Raw genomic sequence first — 22936 nt, 5'->3', positions numbered from 1 at the left:
AAAACAGGCACCGCAGTGTTAGCTTAACTAAATTTCACTTTCCGATCCCTAAGGCTTCCGCGACATGTCCCCGGTGTCACTCGGAGGAGGCCGACCTAATACACATGTTATGGACATTCCCCCTCTGTTGGGTTACTGGGAGGGGATCTTGGCAGCACAAATAAATAAATGTATTTGTCGTTCTTTCCAGTTGCGATGTGTAATGTTGTGCGCAAACAGTTGTATTTCCCGCCACACCGCCCTCTGAACTTGCACTGCAGCGGAAAAGAACTAGTTAAGTCGCGAGTCCTGAATGGCTGCCTGACTAAATCGAAAAGACTTTGATCCAATCAGAGCAAGGGACAAAATGTACAAAGTGACATCACTACTCAGAGCAGAAGGATGTTAAAGTTGCTGTGACGTTCATGGCCCGTACATTCTGTGAGTTCCTTAAGTGAGCCCTTTATACACCTCAGACTCTTGCTACTATCTTCACTCATTAAGTGAAAGGGCTATAATTTCTCCAGCTTCTTCAACCTTTCTAGCTTGCAGAGTGCCGTGCATATACCAAGCGCACATGTGCGGTTCTAGGACTCGGCCCCAGACGTCTTAGGTAACAGTGGCGGGCCAGTGGCGCAATGGATAACGCGTCTGCCTACGGTGCAGAAGATTCCAGGTTCGACTCCTGGCTGGCTCGATAATACCTCCTTTTAACATCTTTAAAAGAAGTCACAGTTAATAGTAAAATGTAGCCTTATACCTAATGGACGTTTATGGAAGACTAAACTAATGACACAATTTCCTGTAAATATACCATTAATCATGAGGTACCATAATTTGCATCCACGAAAGACCATCGCTTTAATCGGGGATTAATCCAATGGTTTTCGGAATGAGCACAAATCCATCCCTGAATACAGCATGTTTTGAAGAGAATGCACAAGCGCTGCTTAAGTGAGACATAAAAAGAAGGTAAACCAGGTCAGAGCCTTGCCCTGTACTCCTGGTTCAGTAAGGCGAGTTAGGTGAATTACATGTGAGATAGTGTCGAAGGTCGCACTTACGCGGGGAATCAGAGCCTGGGATTTGCCAACATCTGCAGTGCTGTGAAGGACTTCGGTAACTGGTAAAAGAGCAGTTTCAGAGCAGTGTGATGGTTTAAATCCATTTGGGGTGATTTTGTTCTAAAAAATTGGCTAGGAGTTTATTTACTTGTTTCTCCACAACCTTGGATACAAATTGCAGAAGGGAGATGGGACAAAAGTTTTCTGGCTGAGTAGCATCCAGCGAAGGCGTCTTTAAAAGAGGAATAACCTTGGCGTGTATCCATAACATTGGTACGTCCGCAGTGCTCAGTGAGACATTGACCAATTCTAGGAAAATAGGTGTGATGCTCTCCTGGAATTTCAAAATATAATCAGGATTTAATGTTTCATCAGGAGATCCAAATTTAGGTAGAGATAGAATCTACGTCAAGAAGAGTCAGTTGGTCTGAGGATGCCCATTGCGTGTGGCTGGTCACTGTGTCAGGAGGGACAGGCTTAACTGTTTTCTCACCCTTGTAAAAGTAAATATAAATATCATTGACCTTATTTACAAAATTAGCTGCAAGTTTGTTGCATGGCTATTTGAGGTGGATGTAGTCTTAATCAGGTTATTCACAATAGAGATTTCCATTGAACGGTTACTTCTGTTTTAAATTTTGTCTGCAAAAAAGTCAGCATGGGCTCGTTTGATCATCTTCTGGTAGCATTTAATCACTCTCATGTAGTGTATTTTTGCTGCATCATCATAGAATTTGTGCTAAGCTCCCTCTAGTGTTTCACATTGCTTCTTTTCTGTAAGCAATATTTTCACTAACATTTACATTTACATTTACATTACATTTACTAAACCAAGCAGCTGAATGATGCGTCCTAGATGTACACAGTTTGGCAGGTGTACAATGATCCAAGGCAGAATTGAGTCATGCATTGGTACAAGCCTCTGTCCGTACTATATTAGAGCCTAGTTGGGTCACACTCCCCTCAATATAACTTAAAAAGGCAGATGGGTCTAGTTTTTGCCACTGCCTTCTCATCATGGGTTCCCGGTAATGGTTTTCTCTGCGTTGGGAATATCGATGGTCATGGGCATCGTATAATGGTTTGACCGGGTCACTGGGATGGGGAAGCTCTTTGAAGGGTAGACAAGTTGGAAAAAACAGGGTCCAGCAGATGGCCGGCCTCATGAGTTGAATGTTTTACTAACTGAGATAATTGCAAGGTAGCCAAGTCATTAGTAAATTCCTGGATTCCTTTATCATTGATTAGATAAAGATGCACATTCAAGTCTCCTTCCTTTGATGTTAAAATTAGACATTTGAAGCGAGAGCGAAGAGTAACTCTATTAGGATTCCATGTACTGTTTAGAAGGGCCTGGTGGTCTATAAATCAGAAATCCAGAGAAGGTAACAGTTTTGCTACAATGAAGTTTGAATAGCATGCTTTCGCAGTTCTTGATACGACCAGGGGACCAAAAGTCCTGTGAATAATTGCGATACGGCCCCTCTGCCACAGGGTCTACAGCATCTTTGAATGTGACATCCGGGAGGGAGCACCAGCAGGTTCTACATGTGCAGATGGAGTTACCCATGTAATACAACATTGAGCCTACGATCCAAGACTGGGTCATAAAATGTCAGCATAGTGACATAAATGTCAGTTGATGCTGTGCATATTCACATCAATGACATTGATTGACTTTTGAGGTCATCTTAGTAGAGTTAGTAGAATTACCCTTAATAGTTGAAGCAAAGCCACTGTACTTGAGAGGATGGTGTTTTCTTCCTTCTCATTCTTCTGCCTTCAAGAGTAACATGCTCTGATAATTATTGACAAAACACCCTCCCATTTGTGAGCGGCCGGAGAGAGCAGGGTGAATCGTGAGTGACTACTTGGTGAGTGGTCTATGAGTGCAGGGTGATTGGTGGATGAGTGCAAGGGGAGAGGTGCTTGAATATGAGTACAATGCAAGAGCTGTGTGGGTTCAGGGTAACCGATGTGTACGTGCAGTGCAAGCAGTGTCTGTGTACAGGATGACTAGTGTATGCCTGCGCAGGTTGATCTGTGAATGTGTTTAAAGGGTGAGTTGTTTGTGCAGGATGAGTGGTATGTCTGCGGGCAAGGAAAATGGTGTATGTGAGTACAGGGTGTGTGTGGTGTTTGAATAAAGAGCGGGCGGTTTGAGAGCTGTATGAGTGGTGAATGAGTGCACAGTGAGTGCTTTATGGGTAGGGGTAAACAGAGAGTGACTGTTGTGTGAGAGGTGCATAAGTGGTGTGTGAGTAAAGGCTGAGCTCTGTGAGTGCTGGCCTGATTTGCATGAAAGGTAGAAAGCACTACTATATGTCACTGCTGCTCTCCTTCCTAGCGCTGATGTAGTTTCTGACTGCCTAGCGCCACACACGCATCTCCATATCAGAGTGTAAATGTGAGTGCATGAATCTAGCATAGGTTTTCTACTTCAAGGGCACCCTTCCAATACAAAATACTATGGTTATACTAGCTTAAAAGCATTTTTGACTTGTCTGTGTCCTAGGAGTGCGAGTTGATCATGAACTAACATAAGAGGAACACTTCAACATTACTGCTAGGACATGCTTTCACACTCTCGGCATCCTCCGAAAGGTTTTCCCCTTGCTGCCATTAGTTATCCAAAAAACCCTAATCCAGTCACTGTTCATCAGCAACCTAGACTGTTGCAATGCCCTGCTGATTTCTGCCAAAGAAAAATCCTTAAATAAATTGCAAATAGCCCAGAACACCGCTGCTCGTCTGGTGAGCAATGTCCCTCACAGAACTCCTTCTGCTCCGCTTCTCCGCAAACTTCACTGGCTCCCAATAAAAAAGATAATTAAGTTCAAAATATCCTGTATGGTGTACAAATCCCAACACAACATGGTCCCTAGCTATCTAGTTCAAAAGTTGGTCAAATATACACCGTCCAGGCCCCTGCGGGCAGCCACCAAGCACTCCTTCGCATTCCCCGTGTCAAACTGGCATGCACAGGGGCAAAGCCTTCTCCCATCTGGCCCCCAGTTACTGGAACCAACTCCCCATTCAGATGTGCCAGAATACTAACTTCTTGGCCTTCAGAAAATTTCCAAAAAGTGCACTGTTCTCAATCTTCCTCGGTCGGGCCACAAGCAGTCTCAGCGCGGTGATACCCCTTTGGGGTGATTCAGGCACTTTACAAGTCTCACAAATTAATAAAGAAAGAAAGAAAGAAAGAAAGAAAGAAAGAAAGAAAGAAAGAAAGAAAGAAAGAAAGAAAGAAAGAAAGAAAGAAAGAAAGAACACTGGTACTTGGAGCCTGATTAGCAGGAACCCTGTACACTTTCAGTCTAAGTTGCATGGATACCAGTACTACCACAAGACCCCAGTTTCCTTCAATGGGCAACAGCATGTGCAAACAACTGGAGTATGCCCCATACAGGGTTTGTTACAGTACCCATGTTTTCAGATGTGGTAACTTCAGAGGTATATTTCCTTAATTTTGCTGCAGCTAGACATTTTTAATGTTTCTAGGATTGGAGTCCTGGTTCTGGATGGCCCACAATAGTTACAATGTACGCACTGCGTAGAGGCAGTACCCCTTATAGGTTTGATACTACGCTCTCCGTTAGTGAAGGCACATGGTTCACAATGTTCAAATTGTTACTGTTTGTTCTTAGGTTCGCAAATGACGGAGAATCGCTGGACCAAGTATTGTTGGAATGTTCTTTACTGTTCGATGCTGTCACCTGATGCATTGTTGGGGGGTAATGGGAGATGTGTGTGGCAACAAGTACTCTCCATTGTCTGCATATGTCAAAAATTTCGACTGTAGCAAGTGTATACAACATTATAACTTGGAATGTGCGGTGTATGGGGGTCTGCGTACAATAGGCATAGAATACTCACCCAAATGCATAGGCGCCATGCCCAGATTACCTTCATACAAGAAACCCACTCAGTGGCTTCCGAAGCTCAGAAACTACGCAAAAGATTGACAGGTCAGCTGTTCCACACATCTAACTCCACTTTCTCGAGGGGACCCATGATCTGGCTCTGGGCTGGGTTCCCATTTGCGGTGTTTGACTCTAAGATTGACATGCAGGGACACAATGTCTTACTGAGGTGCACGCTGGATGGCGAAGCAATAGTGCTGGAATGTATATATGCACCCAATTCCGAACAAGACACCTGCTTCACTCATTTATCGTCTGTCTTGGTGGAGTGGGCTCAATTTCCATGGGTGCTGGGGGGATTTCAATGCAATGTTGGACTTGACATTGGAATACTTACACACTCCCCCTGCCGGGTGCAGACCTGGTGTACCAGGCTAGGGTGTTTCGCATAGGCTCTCTTGGACATATGGTGTAGCTGTAACATAGGTATGAGGGAATATTCCTTGTACTCTCATTCCGATGCCCTCTATTCCCATCTCAACAGATTCCTCTGCTCTCCACAACTTCAATCTAGCATCACACATGCCATGTACCTGGGAAAAGCAATATCTGATCACAATACACTGGAAATAACACTCACAGAACGCGTGCCAGCCCCAATCCCAACCTGGTATCTACAACCACGTCTTTTGGAAGACATAGTGTTTAGGGAGACCCTTGCGGTGACCATTGGCACGTACTTCTCTGAAAATTCTGGTACGGCTTCTTCACCATTGGTGGAGTGGGAGGCATTGAAGGTGGTGGTACGAGGCACTTTGATTAATACCATGGTGGGTGCGAGGAAAGAAGTCCTTCTGGAACTCACACACCTAGAGACTAACTCAGGACCCCTGGAGAGAGCAACAGCCAAGAACGTGGAAGCCGAAACCCAATTGTAGGAAGCCAGAATCACACATGCGGAGCTCTTGGAACGCTTCCGAGTGATTGATTATAAAGCTTACATGCAGAAAACGCACACTGAAGCAGACCAGTCAAGCACAGCATTGATGTGCTTAATCCAGTCAGATCCATCGCCCACACTTATCCTGTCGATCAATACACCTAAACAGGGGTCCTTTGTGACACAATTGGGGATCAACATGGCATTCCTTGACTTTTATACTGCATTAAACGTGGCCCCACCGCAGCCCGACCCAGCAGACATAGTGGCATTTTTACAACAAGTGATATTACCTGGGTTGCAAGCAAATTAATTTGAGGCCCTTGCTCATTATGGTGAACGTGATACAAGTAGCTATCAAGGAGCTAGTCCGAAATAGAATGCCAGGATTTTGATGGAATTCCTGTAGAATTCTACTCCACATATGCTCCAAGATTGGTTCCACATAATACTGTCCTTGAAGTAGGTTTATTACTCCCTTCCACTAGAGAGGTGCTCGTGACATCCCTGCTAAAACCTGGCAAAGCCCACATGAACTTATCATCGTACAGACTGTTATCATTGTTAAATACTAAATTCAAAATATTTAGTCAAATCCTGGCCCTTCAGTTGCTCCTGTAACTTCCGCAATTCGTACATACGGACCAATGCGATTTTGTCCCACAATGCAATATCTCACTGAATATACACCAGCTGTTTATACCTCTTGAGACCATTATCCCTTTGCCGGTTGCCTATCACTATATCAGACAGGCCTTTGATACTCTAGGATGGGATTTTATGCTAGCAGCCCTGGCTCAGTATGGGACACATCCTGCCTTATCTGATGGCTAAAACTGCTGTACATGGAATGTTATTATCATTTTATTTTTCCTCCTGCTGCAGCAGTGCATGAGGGGGCAAAAGAGAAGTAGATAATTTGCCCTCAGTTGGAAAAACTTCCACGTCTAAAAAAGATATTTTTCTTTTTGTCAAGCCAACCGATCGCAATAAAGCTCTTCTATTCTCAAGTACCCACCCGAGGAGTTTGCGAGAGAATTTACCGCTAGGACAATTTTTTCGTATTCGAAGAAATTGTTCCATGAACGAAGATTATAAGCTTCATGCGAATAATCTGGTGACGAAGCTGTGCAACCGTGGATACCCGAAAAAACTGGTATCTAACTGTATGAAAAGGGCACGTTGGACCCCAAGGGAAAGCCTCCTGGAACGACGCACTAAACCACAATTAAAACGTCAGGTGTGCGTCACTACATTCTGTCCCAATGCCAATCAGTTAAAAAGAGTAATAAGTAAAAATTGGCACCTTGTAAGAAATCTAGAAGAGTCCCTAAATGAACCCCCACTTTTTGCGTTCAAAAAAGACAAAAGCATAGCTAATTTTGTAGTAAGAGCAGCTACTCCTAAGGAAGCACCTTCCACCATTCGACGAATGATGGATCTAAATCCCATCACAAGACACCACAAATGTGGTACCTGCCTATGCTGCGAGTCCACAATAGAGGGCTCTCTGTTTCAACATAGGGGCATATCGTGGAAACACGACACATTCAGCAATTGCAAGTCTAGATATGTTGTTTATGGAGTAATGTGCCCTTGTGGACTCCTGTACATTGGTAAAACTAATCAGGAGGCCCGTCAAAGAATTTCCCAGCATAAATATAGACTAAAGAATCGGGTGAAGACAGCACCCCTGGTCAATCACTGGAATAGACTACAACATCAGGTCAAAGATCTCAAATGGACAATCATTTCCAAGGTGGAGCGTGACCCCCGAGGAGGAGACTGGGATACCAGACTCTCTAAAAGGGAAGCGCTCCTCATTGTGAAGTTCAATACGGCCGTCATTGGTCTGAATGAACTGTCAGAAATCTATAAACTTTAAACATTCTTGTCCCCTGCATTCTGGAGCCCTTGTTTTTATACTCATTGGACATTTCATGTCCTTTGTAGCATCTGCCCCAGTCTGTTCTCCTTTTGTGTTCAATAGGGTGTCCTTCACTTAAGCAGATGGTTTTGACTCAGCGTCAATTTCCAAATAATTCCGTAAAGCGCATGCGCAGGAGAGTAGCATCCTCTCCCGCGGTCAGGACTATTTCTGTAGGCAGCTTGGTAACTGACTTCTGCTATTTGGCGCATGCGCGAAGGAGTAGTGCTTCGCAGACGCCAATACGGGCTGCCGGCGAAAAGGTTCCACTAGGTAAGCCAAGTTTCAAGAGTTGGCAATTCCCGTTTTTAATACCCCTTTACTGATCTTCATGCTCCCCCTTTCCAGGAGTTACCTAAATGGATGATGTCCCCGCTTCCAGTCCACTCGCCACGTTCTTCAACTAAGTGAAGCTCCTGCTTTCATGCAGGTACCGATATGGATTCTCTTACTTTACTTAATTAAAAGCGCTTGTCGATCTAGGACAAACTTTGAATTGCTGTATATACCCGCAATTCCCTTTAAATCTTTAAATCTTTAAATCTTTGAGCAGTCCACAACGTGAATATGATTAGACTACGGGGAACTCTCGAGGCATCTCCTGACATCTTAAAATACGCACAGTTTTTTAAAAATAAACCCCCTCTTTTTACATATAGGTCAGTAACTTCCATTCCGTTTTATTTAGATTTCACAACGTTCAGAATTTCACTCCCTGGCCCCCCTGGATCCGTAGATTCCTTCCGGATCTCCAGGATTTTGACCCAGCGAGGTAAGAGAATAGCCACATCCTCTTGTAATCTTTGGCCATCCAGCGCTAGTAGTGGATGGTAATGTAAAACTTTTTTTCCTTTTCAGTGTAACTCATTTTCTATAAGCGCCCGTCTAAAGATAAATTCCCCACTTGCTGTGCATCAATAAAAGTGATTTTGTGCTCCTCTACCCCCTTCAAGTGGCTTGGTAGACCAGTTGGGTAAGCTGTTTTAGAGAATGGTGGTTCACTCTACAGTGTTATATAGGCATCTAAAAAACTTTTTTACATACAGACAATTTTTGTTTTTCAGATATTCCATTGGCCCTGATGAGAGTCCCCCTTTCTAATTTCTGACTGGGACTCGAAACGCGTAGGCCTTTGCACAAAGTGTTGCTCTTACTAAACTCAAATGCTGATAAATACTGTGTCTTATTCTTTTGTACATATTGCGTTTTACCAATCAAGTCGATTGTGATTAAATTCCAAGTGTACATATGTATATCATACCATACCACACATGCTGATTTTTTGAGCAACCTTTGTCTTCCTTCCCCCTCCCTTCACTAATTTCCCCCTCTGGCATTTCCGCAAATTCTGGAATTGTCAGATTTATGTATGAATAGATGTTTGATTTTGAACGACTGTGATATGTCTGAGAAGTATGAATGATTTTTGTTATATTGAATAATGGTGTAGTGTTTGTATATAAAATAAAAAGACTTTTTGTAAAAAATAACCACTATAAATTGAATGAATAAATCGCTATTGATTAGCAATATCTCGGGTTGAAATGAGATTTCTTCCTTTTTTGAGTGAAATTTACGTTTAACTTGTTGTATCAGTTTAGGCATTTGTCTTTGTTATATAGTTATAGGTGCTCAGCCTAACTGATTAGAGCCAACTCTTCATTGCTAATACGGATCGTAGCGGGAATCCTTCTCGCGAAGTTTGTTTGTTGTACGAATCCACAATTTTTTGTGGCTGATGAGAATTTATTCCTTGTCCCTCTTTGGGCAATAGGTATACCTAGATACTACAGCCCAACATATACACACACATTGTTTTGTTGTCATCCAGTTTATTGTAACGTTAGTTTATTAGTTCTCTATGGCAGAAAAGGATACTTTTGCCTATTCAGAAGATCACATAAAAAACCTCCTGAGTGACCCACCAGTATTCTCTTCAGTTTCCCTCAGTGTCTCGGCTACTTCACAAAATGAGTCGGACAAGTTACTTCGGTTGAGAAAGAAACAAATAAGAACTGACCTACACGTCATTTCCTTCTCCAACACCTACGGGAAGGTACGATCCCGGGTGGTCTTCAAATCAAAAATATACCAGTCATCTTCACTGAAGATCCCCTATTTAAAAAAGGTTTCAGCCAGATCGAGACAAAATGCAGTAGGGACCTTATGGTCCTTACTGTTGAAACAGCTGTCAGAATCTCAAAACAAGAGCTAGAGCAAATAGCCCAATTAGAGTCTGAAATAAGTAGCAACCCCACGATAGCTGATGCGAAGGCATTAATTGACAAAGTGGCAAAAGAAATACAGGAATTCAAAGACTATACTGTGACGCAAAAAACAAATCAATTCGAAAAAGATAAAAAGAACTTTTCACTCGAGAACGTGTACCCTTTTTTACAAACTGATTTTTACACTAAACCAGATTTGAGACGTTTTCTACCAGGTAACCGTGGTAGATCACGAAATCAGTTCATTACCTTTTCGGACACTTCGTCGTCAGGTGGTGAAAGTGATAACAGTGGTAACATTAGTAACAGCAGACCAAATAGGAACCGCAAATGGAATCAGAACCAGCAGCAACAAAGCAATGCTCAGAATTCTTTTTTAGGGAGAGGCCAAACACGCCCGAGGGCGAAAGTGAGATGGGAAATGACATCTCGGCGTCAACATTATCAAAATCAATAGTGTCACCCATTTTCAACCTCTCACCCAAAGTATTGACTGCAGCAGAAGAAAGTGTCCTTTCTAAGGGCCTCTCTTTTGTACCATCCAAGCACACTGACTTTACCAGAATGAAAACTGAATTCATTGAATTTTGCCGTAAATTAAGACTCTTAACTTTTTTTGCGGAAAACCCAACCACTGTAACCCCTGAAGTCACTGGGCTCCGTAATAAATCCACCTTTTGCCCCCCGGGGCACAAAATACCAAAAGAGATTTTAGTCTTTGAAAAAACTGTACTTTCTGCCATCTCTGCAATGGAAACGCAGAAAAAATATGTCAAATTTAATACCACAAAAGAACAGACTAAAGCCCTTATGGATCTACGGAATGATCCCACTATCACTATAAAGCAAGCCGATAAAGGCGGTGCTATAGTGGTGTGGGACACTACCAATTACAACAACGAAGTCCTAAGACAATTAAATGATCAGGAATGCTACCGAAAAATTGGGAGAGATCCAACATCTGAACTACAGAACCAACTTTTTTCTATCATTAGGGAGGGCTTTGAACAAGGCTTTGTAGGCCCTAAAGAGCTGGACTTTTTACAAAAAAAACATCCAAAAAGGTACCTTTATTTTATATTCTACCAAAGGTACACAAAGACCCTAATAAACCCCCGGGCAGACCAATTGTGGCGGGTTGCGACTCATTGCTCGAACCCGTCGCCAAATATGTCGACGTGTTTCTCAAACAATTCATGACCCTTGTTACATCATACTTGCAGGATACTACAGATTTCATTAACAAACTTGAAACTATAGAGTTCTGTTAAGGCAGTGACATCCTGGTCACCCTGGATGTCACTTCACTTTACACTCAGATTCCCCAGGATGAAGCAGTGGCAGTGCTCACTCACTTCCTGGAACTGAAAACAAGACCAGTACAGGTACCAACAAAATTTTTGATTGACCTGGCATCTTTTGCCCTAAAAAAGAATTATTTTTGCTTTGGGAAAGACTTTTATTTTCAAATAAAAGGAGTAGCGATGGGGTGCCCTTTCGCCCCAGAACTGGCTGTCCTTTTTATGTCACTATACGAGGACACTTTCGTCTATAACAACAACCCCTTTAAAGATCATATTGGGGCGTGGCTACGCTTCATTGACGATGTTTTTATGGTGTGGAAAGGCGAGGAGGACGAATTGAGACGCTTCTATGCTTGGTTGAACGCACGGACAGCGGACATTAAGTTCAGCATAACATCTTCAAAAGAAAAAATATCTTTTTTAGACGTGGACGTTTTTCCAACTGAGGGCAAATTATCTACTTCTCTTTTTGTCAAGCCAACGGATCGCAATAAAGCTCTTCTATTCTCAAGTAACCACCCGAGGAGTTTGCGAGAGAATTTACCGCTAGGACAATTTCTTCGTATTCGAAGAAATTGTTCCATGAACGAAGATTATAAGCTTCATGCGAATAATCTGGTGACAAAGCTATGCGACCGTGGATACCTGAAAAAACTGGTATCTAACTGTATGAAAAGGGCACTTTGGACCCCAAGGGAAAGCCTCCTGGAACGACGCACTAAACCACAATTAAAACGTCAGGTGTGCGTCACTACATTCTGTCCCAATGCCAATCAGTTAAAAAGAGTAATAAGTCAAAATTGGCACCTTGTAAAAAATCTAGAAGAGTCCCCAAATGAACCCCCACTTTTTGTGTTAAAAAAAGACAAAAGCATAGCTAATTTTGTAGTAAGAGCAGCTACTCCTAAGGAAGCACCTTCCACCATTCGACGAATGATGGGTCTAAATCCCATCACAGGACACCACAAATGTGGTACCTGCCTATGCTGCGAGTCCACAATAGAGGGCTCTCAGTTTCAACATAGGGGCATATCGTGGAAACACGACACATTCAGCAATTGCAAGTCTAGATATGTTGTTTATGGAGTAATGTGCCCTTGTGGACTCCTGTACATTGGTAAAACTAATCAGGAGGCCCGTCAAAGAATTTCCCAGCATAAATCTAGACTAAAGAATCGGGTGGAGACAGCACCCCTGGTCAATCACTGGAATAGACTACAACATCAGGTCAAAGATCTCAAATGGACAATCATTTCCAAGGTGGAGCGTGACCCCCGAGGAGGAGACTGGGATACCAGACTCTCTAAAAGGGAAGCGCTCCTCATTGTGAAGTTCAATACGGCCGTCATTGGTCTGAATGAACTGTCAGAAATCTATAAACTTTAAACATTCTTGTCCCCTGCATTCTGGAGCCCTTGTTTTTTATACTCATTGGACATTTCATGTCCTTTGTAGCATCTGCCCCAGTCTGTTCTCCTTTTGTGTTCAATAGGGTGTCCTTCACTTAAGCAGATGGTTTTGACTCAGCGTCAATTTCCAAATAATTCCGTAAAGCGCATGCGCAGGAGAGTAGCATCCTCTCCTGCGGTCAGGACTATTTCTGTAGGCAGCTTGGTAACTGACTTCTGCTATTTGGCGCATGCGCGAAGGAGTAGTGCTTCGCAGACGCCAATACGGGCTGCCGGCGAAAAGGTTCCACTAGGTAAGCCAAGTTTCAAGAGTTGGCAATTCCCGTTTTTAATACCCCTTTAAGGATCTTCATGCTCCCCCTTTCCAGGAGTTACCTAAATGGATGATGTCCCCGCTTCCAGTCCACTCGCCACATTCTTCAACTAAGTGAAGCTCCTGCTTTCGTGCAAGTACCGATATGGATTCTCTTACTTTACTTAATTAAAACCGCTTGTCGATCTAGGACGAACTTTGAATTGCTGTATATACCCCGCAATTCCCTTTAAATCTTTAAATCTTTGAGCAGTCCACAACGTGAATATGATTAGACTACGGGGAACTCTCGAGGCATCTCCTGACATCTTAAAATACGCACAGTTTTTTTTAAATAAACCCCCTCTTTTTACATATAGGTCAGTAACTTCCATTCCGTTTTATTTAGATTTCACAACGTTCAGAATTTCACTCCCTGGCCCCCCTGGATCCGTAGATTCCTTCCGGATCTCCAGGTTTTTGACCCAGCGAGGTAAGAGAATAGCCACATCCTCTTGTAATCTTTGGCCATCCAGCGCTAGTAGCGGATGGTAATGTAAAACTTTTTTCCTTTCAGTGTAACTCCTTTTCTATAAGCGCCCGTCTAAAGATAAAGTCCCCACTTGCTGTGCATCAATAAAAGTGATTTTGTGCTCCTCTACACCCTTCAAGTGGCTTCGTAGACCAGTTGGGTAAGCTGTTTTAGAGAATGGTGGTTCACTCTACAGTGTTATATAGGCATCTAAAAAACTTTTTTACATAGAGACAATTTTTGTTTTTCAGATATTCCATTGGCCCTGATGAGAGTCCCCCTTTCTAATTTCTGACTGGGACTCGAAACGCGTAGGCCTTTGCACAAAGTGTTGCTCTTACTAAACTCAAATGCTGATAAATACTGTGTCTTATTCTTTTGTACATATTACGTTTTACCAATCAAGTCGATTGTGATTAAATTCCAAGTGTACATATGTATATCAAACCATACCACACATGCTGATTTTTTGAGCAACCTTTGTCTTCCTTCCCCCTCCCTTCACTAATTTCCCCCTCTGGCATTTCTGCAAATTCTGGAATTGTCAGATTTATGTATGAATAGATGTTTGATTTTGAACGACTGTGATATGTCTGAGAAGTATGAATGATTTTTGTTATATTGAATAATGGTGTAGTGTTTGTATATAAAATGAAAAGACTTTTTGTAAAAAATAACCACTATAAATTGAATGAATAAATCGCTATTGATTAGCAATATCTCGGGTTGAAATGAGATTTCTTCCTTTTTTGAGTGAAATTTACGTTTAGCTTGTTGTATCAGTTTAGGCATTTGTCTTTGTTATATAGTTATAGGTGCTCAGCCTAACTGATTAGAGCCAACTCTTCATTGCTAATACAGCAGACATAGTGGCATTTTTACAACAAGTGATATTCCCTGGGTTGCAAGCAAATTAATTTGAGGCCCTTGCCCATTATGGTGAACGTGATACAAGTTGCTATCAAGGAGCTAGTCCGAAAAAGAATGCCAGGATTTTGATGGAATTCCTGTAGAATTCTACTCCACATATGCTCCAAGATTGGTTCCACATAACACTGTCCTTGAAGTAGGTTTATTACTCCCTTCCACTAGAGAGGTGCTCGTGACATTCCTGCTAAAACCTGGCAAAGCCCACATGAACTTATCATCGTACAGACTGTTATCATTGTTAAATACTAAATTCAAAATATTTAGTGAAATCCTGGCCCTTCAGTTACTCCTGTAACTTCCGCAATTCGTACATACGGACCAATGCGATTTTGTCCCACAATGCAATATCTCACTGAATATACACCAGCTGTTTATACCTCTTGAGACCATTATCCCTTTGCCGGTTGCCTATCACTATATCAGACAGGCCTTTGATACTCTAGGATGGGATTTTATGCTAGCAGCCTTGGCTCAGTATGGGATACCTCCTGCCTTATCTGATGGCTAAAACTGCTGTACATGGAATGTTATTATCATTTTATTTTTCCTCCTGCTGCAGCAGTGCATGAGGGGGCGGGCGGAGCTGCAGGGGAGGAGTGGTATAACACTCCTGTGCGCAATGACTGTTTGGTTGGGTCTCTCAGGCTGCCCAAAACAGTCATGCACACTCCCCTGCTGTCCATGCAGGCTGCGCTACAGTCTGCATGAAGAACATGCCTGCCCCTCCAGCCCCTGGCTTAAAGCTGTGTCACGGTGCTCAGACCACTCACAACGCTCCATTGGAGCATTGTGATTGGCTTTGGGGTGGGAGCCTGGCTGTCTGCTTCCTGATCCGACCTGGAGTCAGACAGAGGGGAGCAGGAGAGAAGATAAGGGACTCAGTGGCAGCATCAAGATAGCTTTTTTTTTTAAAGCAGCCAGAGCCGCCTCACCCCCTTCCTCTTCCCTGTCTCCCCCCCACCCGCACCCACCCGCACCCACCCACACCCACCCGCGAGCCATGCAGGCTGCTACTGGTCAATATATGCAGATGATGTGATTCGATATTTAAAGGATCCCAGGGAGGGACAGGTGGCGATGGCCCAGTTGCTATCGTCATTTGAGAATTTGTCCAGACTTCAAATTACTGCAGATAAATTGTGTGCGTATTCCTTTGCTGACACAGATGTAGAACCCGTACTCTGGTTCAGGGGCAGACAAATACAAATGGCACCACACACCTTCCGTTACCTCGTGATTCAGGTATATCACGAAACACAAGACCTTTTGGAGGGTAACTGAATATGTACGATCAATACACTTAAACCCCTGGGGCCTTTTGGGTCTCGTTACCTCTGTCAGTGGTGAGCCACCTGACCCTAGCAAAATGGTGATGTTACCATGCTTATTGTACCCCTTCATGAATTTACCAATCATAATGCCAGCATGGGTGTTCAAACTGCTGGATACTATACTAATTGATCCCACATGGGAAAACAGGCACCGCAGTGTTAGCTTAACTAAATTTCACTTTCCGATCCCTAAGGCTTCCGCGACATGTCCCCGGTGTCACTCGGAGGAGGCCGACCTAATACACATGTTAAGGACATTCCCCCTCTGTTGGGTTACTGGGAGGGGATCTTGGCAGCACTGGTTGAGTTGACTGGCCTACACCACTGGAATATAATGAAGCAGTGTATATTGGAATTATACTGTATATGAAGAATTAGATGAGGGTCCAAGGGAATTTTAACAACCTACAAAGATCACATCCCCAATTATGTACTTACTACCAACAAAGATATCCTTGGGTCAAAAGGTAACTCAACAAACATGTAAAGTGACGCCCCTTCACAGTTTATTCTTAGTTGCACTGTGCCCTCACCCAACCGGCCGTTGTCTTTCATCGATTGGATTTAGTATATCCTCGGCAGATTAGGAATACAAAAACATCCCTGAGCTCCTTCCTCTCAGAGAGGGAGTTGTAGTCCGTGGTGGGACTAGGAATTCTCACCGAGAGGAGAAATCCAAATTATGAAGCATGCCACGTATGGTGGGTGAGGGATTTCGTCCTGAAAGGGATCATCCCACAGGTTCCCCTGTGTGATTATGCGTGTCACTGTACATGTTTTTTGAGTTACCTTTTGACCCAAGGATTTCTTTGATGGCAGTAAGTATATTGGAATTATGCCCGCGGCCCAAATGACCTAAGGTGGCTATATGCTTCACCAACTTATCACTGCTATTAGCGAAAAGATTAATAACAAAACAATGGAAGTCCCCACTGGTCCCCAGAGTGGGTAAATGGTGTGAGGAGGTATTTTACTGGGGTCTGGCTGAAAGTAAGGCTTCATTGTGAGAAGAATATGGAGGCCTATGTAAAACACCCATAACAATTCAATGGGACACGTTGCTCTAAGAATTCAATGCACAGGCATTGGAGCCCTGAGTGGGAAGATAAACTGGGACAGCCCATGTGGCTAATTAGGGCGACTCGGAGTGTAGGAAGCTGGCTCTGTGTGTATACTATACCAAAGTAAAGTATAGTGTGCACAGAGTCCAGTGGCTTCCCAGAGGTATAGCAGAGGCTAAAGTAGATAATAATTTACTCTCTTATGTGGTGATGTGGTTGAGCAGTCAGGTTTATTAGAGGTTAGTGTTAAGCATGTGTTGTACACACTCAGGCAAGAAATGATGTCACACACTCAAAAACTGAATCCAGACATATTGTTTGTATAAAAGGTTGTCACTTTGTTATTTTTATTACTAGAAACAAGATTTACTTACTAGCGGGTAAGTGATACTTTCAACACAATAATACTTCCCAAAATTCTGTGTGTACTTGTAATATCCTCAAATTGTAGGGCAGGTGGTCCATTATCCCATATATAGTAGGCGACTTGTGAATCACCCTGCAGACGATTATAAAGAAATGACAGCCACTCAACTGTAATGACTTATTATAGTTGAGTTCTGACGTCACAAGGCCTGCTGGCAGAGCCTGCATCTGAGGGGTTAGGCAGGTCAGGCCATGGAGCATAATTAATACTGAAGTTTAAAGAAGGAAAATGAAACCCGACTTTCTCTTCTTCTGCTCTGTTCAGTAAGAAGCAGCAGGGAGATAATTATGGCAACATGTTTATTTTTTGCACTCCTTAGGTAATTATAGAAATGTTAGAATCTTGTTGAATGTTTCTACTCATTCCAAGCTGAGCTTTAAAAAAAATCTTACTTGAATTAAATGGATCCTAATATTTATTTGCTACAAACAGATTTTTGATGTGTTTACTTTTGCACTCGAGATTCCAGTTTTCTATCTTTCATATAAAAAAAGAGCTATGCACCAAGAGTGTAAGATTTTTGTGATAAGGGTAATGTTGTGAACATGTATTACAAGGAATGAAGTAAACCCTGCTCTACATTATAACAGCGGCAGGAGGCACAGATCATGAGTGGCTGGGTGGGGGGGAGAAAGAAAAAAAATGCACTTACCTTTAACTTTGTCTCTCCTCCATAATCTCTCCAGGCCGGAACAGGAAGCAGCAAGCACCCAGGCTCCTCATTGCCAATCACAATGCTGCAATGCATCCTTGTGATTGGTCTGAGTGCCGTAGTTCGGCACTCAGTCAGGTAGTGCGATCCTGGGCATGTTCTCCACCCAGGCTGTAATGAAGCCTGTGTGGAGAACATGCAAAGCGCACACGACTGTTTGGTGCCCGAGTCGGCCGGCCAAACATTCATGCGTATTTACAGTGTGCCCACCACTCCTCCCCGTACTCCTATGTGACCAGCCCAGCCCTGCCCCGCCCGCAAAGGTGCAGCAGCAGGAATAAATACAAATGATAATAACATTGTTCCACTGTCTAGAGCCTAAGTAGGTAAGGCAACAGGATCATTTAAAAATAGAAACATTTAATAATAGAAAAGAATTTGACCATAGAACAAGATACCTCATATACCTTGTATACCTTAAAAAAAGCTGCCTCTTAAGCATGAGCAGTCCATGGTATAGAAGACTCAGGGGCATATCAGCAACAGCTGGCGATAATTATCGCTAAGCGCGCTCAGCGCAAGGATAATTATCGCCGGCTATCGTTGGATTTTATCACAGAGATAGCGCGCAATCAGCAATGCTTATCTCCAATGCGATAATGAATCCAGGGATAGCTGCAAGCTGTGCGATTATCGTTGGAAATCCAGCGATAATCGCACAGCGATAGGCGATACATTGATGACTATAATAGCTTAGTCAGTTTACAAGCAGGCATAAGCAAACCTGCGATAAGCGCGGTTAGCGTTACTTTTCTCGTCGCTACACAGGTTAGCGATTAGCTTGATAATTGGAGAAATGTCTGTTAGCGACATTCTCCATGTTAGTTTAGCAGGGTATGCCAACTTTGCATATCATTGGCGTTGCAAAGATGGGCGTTAGGGAAACCGGCGCAGAGGCATAGGAACACGCGTTAGCGTGTTCTTGCTGATAGTGTGATAACATTATTGCCACTTTGCGCCCGAAAACGGACGCTAAAGAGGCGATAATGTAGATTTTCCTAATAATTTATGATGGAAAGTCTTAATTTTATTAAAGACACGGAGGCGAGTATTATGCTTTCTTATCTTGCTTTACTTTCAATAGCAGCCAAGATAAGTAAAAAACTACAGTTCCCAGAGGGCCCAGGGACACAAACCGACCAATGGGAACGTAAACAGAAGAACACGTCACACCCAATCATGAGGCAACAGTCAGGATAACGTCACCATCTGACTGTGAACCTTCCTCTTTTAGCTGACGAGCAATCAGATATAGTCAATAAACAGAGGAGCAATAGAAAACTCAATAGCAAAGGATAAAATCCAGGAACAAAACTCTTGATCAACGTCCAGCCAGGGTCGACGAACTGAGAGGAGACCAGCAGGAGGCTTGAAGTCAGAAGGAGAGGCATGCAGGTGTAGCCGAAGGTCGTGAACAGGATCTGTTTTATCATGAGGATGCAGGAGGCAGTGCTGGAGCCGCTAAAGGGAGGGAGAACACACGTTAACAATGTAGCGGCGGGATAATACTCGCCTCCGTGTCTTTAATAAAATTAAGACTTTCCGTCATAAATATAATAAGACCGGAGGCTCCTATTATGCTTGTTTGAAGCATATCAATTACCAAAGAAGCAGCAGTAACAACAGGTTTGCAGTAAAACATACGGAAAACATTGTCATTAGACAAATCTGCTGACCTCAGAATGTCCTCATGGCTTCCTTGGTGGAATGAGCTCTGAAAATGGAGACGTCCATGCCAGCAAGGGACATGACCCAACAAACCCAGCGGGCAAGGGTAGCAGAGGAAACTGGGCGATGGGGTTTGTGAAAAGAAATGAGGAGCTGGGAGTGGCAGGATGTTCTGAGTTCAGAAGTTCTGTGTTCATACACTTTAAGGCATTGACCAACACATAGTTTGGGATGGGAAGGGAAGTAGGTATAAAATACAGAATTCAAATTTGTCTTAGTTCTCCTATTAATGTGGAACATAACACCTGTGGGGGAGAACTGTCTGGAGGAAATGTCCAGGGCTTTCACATCTGAAACATGTTTTATAGAAACTAGGCAAAGTAACATTGTAAGTGTAAGTGACAACATTTTGAGAGACAAGGCAGGATTATCAGGCCAATCAGAAAACAATTAAAGCACCACATTAACATCCCATAAATTAGAATACTTAGCCATCGGAGGTTTGGAAAACCGAACTCCTCTAAGTAGCCGGCAGATCAATGGATGAACTCCCACAGGTTTGCCGTCGATCCGAGAATGGTTGAGAGAAATGGTAGATCTATATAGATTGACTGTCCTGTAAGATATACCTGCACTGGCCTCAGAGGCCAAAAAATTTACCACAAAATTTAAAGGGGCTGAAAAGGGATCGATGTGTTTCTCCAAACACCAGTTTGCCCATAGAGACCAAGCCGATCTGTAGGCCTTGGAGGTCCCAGGAGCCCAGGCTTTGCTGATAAAGAGAGAAGCCTCTTGTGAAAGGAGGATGTCAGGAGGGATAGGCTGGAAACCTTCCAAGCCGACAGGACTAGAGAATTGTCCAGAATAAGGTTGTGAGGAAGACCTAGAGGACTCAGCAGTAAGTCCTCTTGGGATGGAAGAAGTACTGGGAAGTCCGCAGCCATCTCTAGGAGAGACGGAAACCAAATCTGAGATTACCAGAAGGGGACCACAATGACCAAGGATGTTGATTGTCAGCGTACCTGGGAAAGAACCCTGTTGATCATGAGGAAAGGAGGGAAAGCGTAGTTGAGGTGAAGGGACCAATCCTGAAGAAAAGCATCCGTAGCCAGGGCTGAAGGTTCTGGTCGCCAACTAAAGAAACGAGGTAACTGATTGTTGAGGCGAGAAGCAAAGAGATCAATAGAAAAGGGACCCCATTTTCGAGAAAGAGATCGGAATACGGATGGTAGAAGCTTCCAGCTGCTGGAATCTCGCAGGTGGCGAGAATGCCAATCCGCGACGCATTGAGATCTCCCGGGAGATATTCTGCTGTCAGGGAAAGTTGGTTTTCAAGGCAATACTCCCACAGGTTCTTTGCCAACTCCGCAAGCGGTTTGGATTTTGTGCCACCGAGATGGTTTATGTAGCAAACCGCAGAAACATTGTCCATCCGCAGAAGAATAGAACATCAAACTCTGTTTATGGAGAGGCTTTGGATTGCAAAGGAGCTGGCCAGCATCTCTAAAGAATTGATAATGCAATCTCGACTCCTCACGCAACCATGTACCGCCAGTTGATATTGGACCACAGCGGGCGCCCCAACCCGACAGGCTGGCATCTGATTCTAACACAAGATCTGGGGCCGAAGCAAAAATAGTTCGCCCGTTCCAGTCGTCTAAATGGGCCATCAACCACTGGAGCTCGTTGCGTAAATCTTGATCCAGTGCGATAAGGTCGCCGTAGGCCATACCTTGATGCAGATGCCTGATTTCTAAGCGTTGCAGAGCCCGATAGTGGAGAGGGCCGGGAAAAATGGCCTGAAGAGAGACCTGAGGGAAAAATGTGAGGTCCAAAGTACCTGATAAATCTCTGATTTGATGGTTGAGACCTTTGACTGAGGGAGTAAGAGAGAAGCAGAGGGGGAGTCCACCAGAAAACCCCAAAACTCTATTTGTTGGGTAGTTTGGAGCATCGACTTCTTGTGGTTGAGAAGAAACCCCAGGTCCAGAAGTAAAGACTGAGTGGTGTTCAGATCGGACAGAAGGAGCTCTTTGTCCGAATTCATGATCAGAATATCGTCCAAGTAGATGATGAGCCTGAATCCCAGGGAACAAAGGAAAGCCAGCACTTGTCTCATGATTTTTGTAAAGCACCTGGGTGCGGAAGAGAGACCGAAAGGAAGAGAGGTGAAACGATAAGTCACGCCCAGCCATTGAAACTGCAGAAACTTGGTATGAGCTGGTGAATAGGGACGGTAAGATAAGCGTCCTGCAATCTTGGCTTATCATCCAATCGTGTGGACGCAGGGTGTCTCTGAGATGAAGAATAGTCTCCATTTTGAATTGACAATAAACCACAAATTGGTTGAACCACTTCAGATTTATCACGGGCCGCATCTTTTTGTTCTTTTTCTGAACTAGGAAAATAAAGCTGAGAAAACCTGTGGGATTGAAATGAGCCACTAAGATGGCCTGCTTTTGAAGAAGACATTGCACCTCTAGGGACACCAGATGAGACATTTCGGTCGAGAAGACCAGAGGAGGAGGGAACACAGTTTGGGAAGGCGTTACGTAAAGCTCTATATGACAACTTTGAACTGTATTCAGTATCCAGGGATCGGCGCTGATAGTTCGCCACTTTGCCAGAAATAGTTTTAAACGTCCTCCTAAGGGGGAGGAGGAGAGACACAGGCTGATTGTTGTTGTTGCGAAAATATTTCTGTCCACAACCCCTGTAAGCTTGGCCTCTTTGCGGGTAGAACTGGGTCTTGTAGTCCTGGGAGCTGGCATTGTAGGAACCTCTGGAGCCTTGATTGTTGTAAGAACGGCCGGAAGAGCGACTCCTGCCTCTGCCGGCCCGGCCGAAAACCAGATGGGCAAAAACGTTTTTAATGGATTGCTGAGCCTTGTCCAAGGAGGCGAAGGTAGACACAAATCTACTAAGGTCCTTAACCAGGGAATCTCCAAAAAAGAGACCGTTGGCCTTAACCACCCGGGTTCCTGAGGAGCCAAATTAACTAATTTGGGGTCCAATTTGATAAGAAGGCCTTTACGGCGCTCGTGGGTGATAGCGGCATTGGCATTCCTTAGGAGACAGAAAGCTCTTTGCACCCACATTGAAACATAATCGGCTGACAACTCAGTACCATCCAGGTGAGCCGCTTCTGCCAAGTCAAAGATGCGTGCCAAGGGACCAACCAGATCAAGTAACTTGTCCTGGCAGGTGGACCAATCTTTGTCCACTCCCTTGCGGGGATCCTTGCCAAATTTGGAGAAAAAGGTGAG

At 43.7% G+C, this 22936-nt stretch overlaps 1 non-coding gene across 1 annotated transcript; it reads left to right on the top strand.

The window, feature by feature from the left end:
* The first annotated feature begins 603 nt into the window (after positions 1-603).
* TRNAR-ACG (transfer RNA arginine (anticodon ACG)) lies at positions 604-676 on the top strand. The gene has a single exon. It is a non-coding gene; the product is annotated as a tRNA-Arg (tRNA).
* Positions 677-22936: the final 22260 nt, after the last annotated feature.

This window comes from Lissotriton vulgaris, chromosome 5 (genome assembly GCF_964263255.1).
Source record: "Lissotriton vulgaris chromosome 5, aLisVul1.2, whole genome shotgun sequence".
Taxonomy (NCBI): Eukaryota; Metazoa; Chordata; class Amphibia; order Caudata; family Salamandridae; genus Lissotriton; species Lissotriton vulgaris.
The sequence above is the reverse complement of the archived record's forward strand: the minus strand, read 5'-3'. Positions and strand labels throughout refer to the sequence as shown.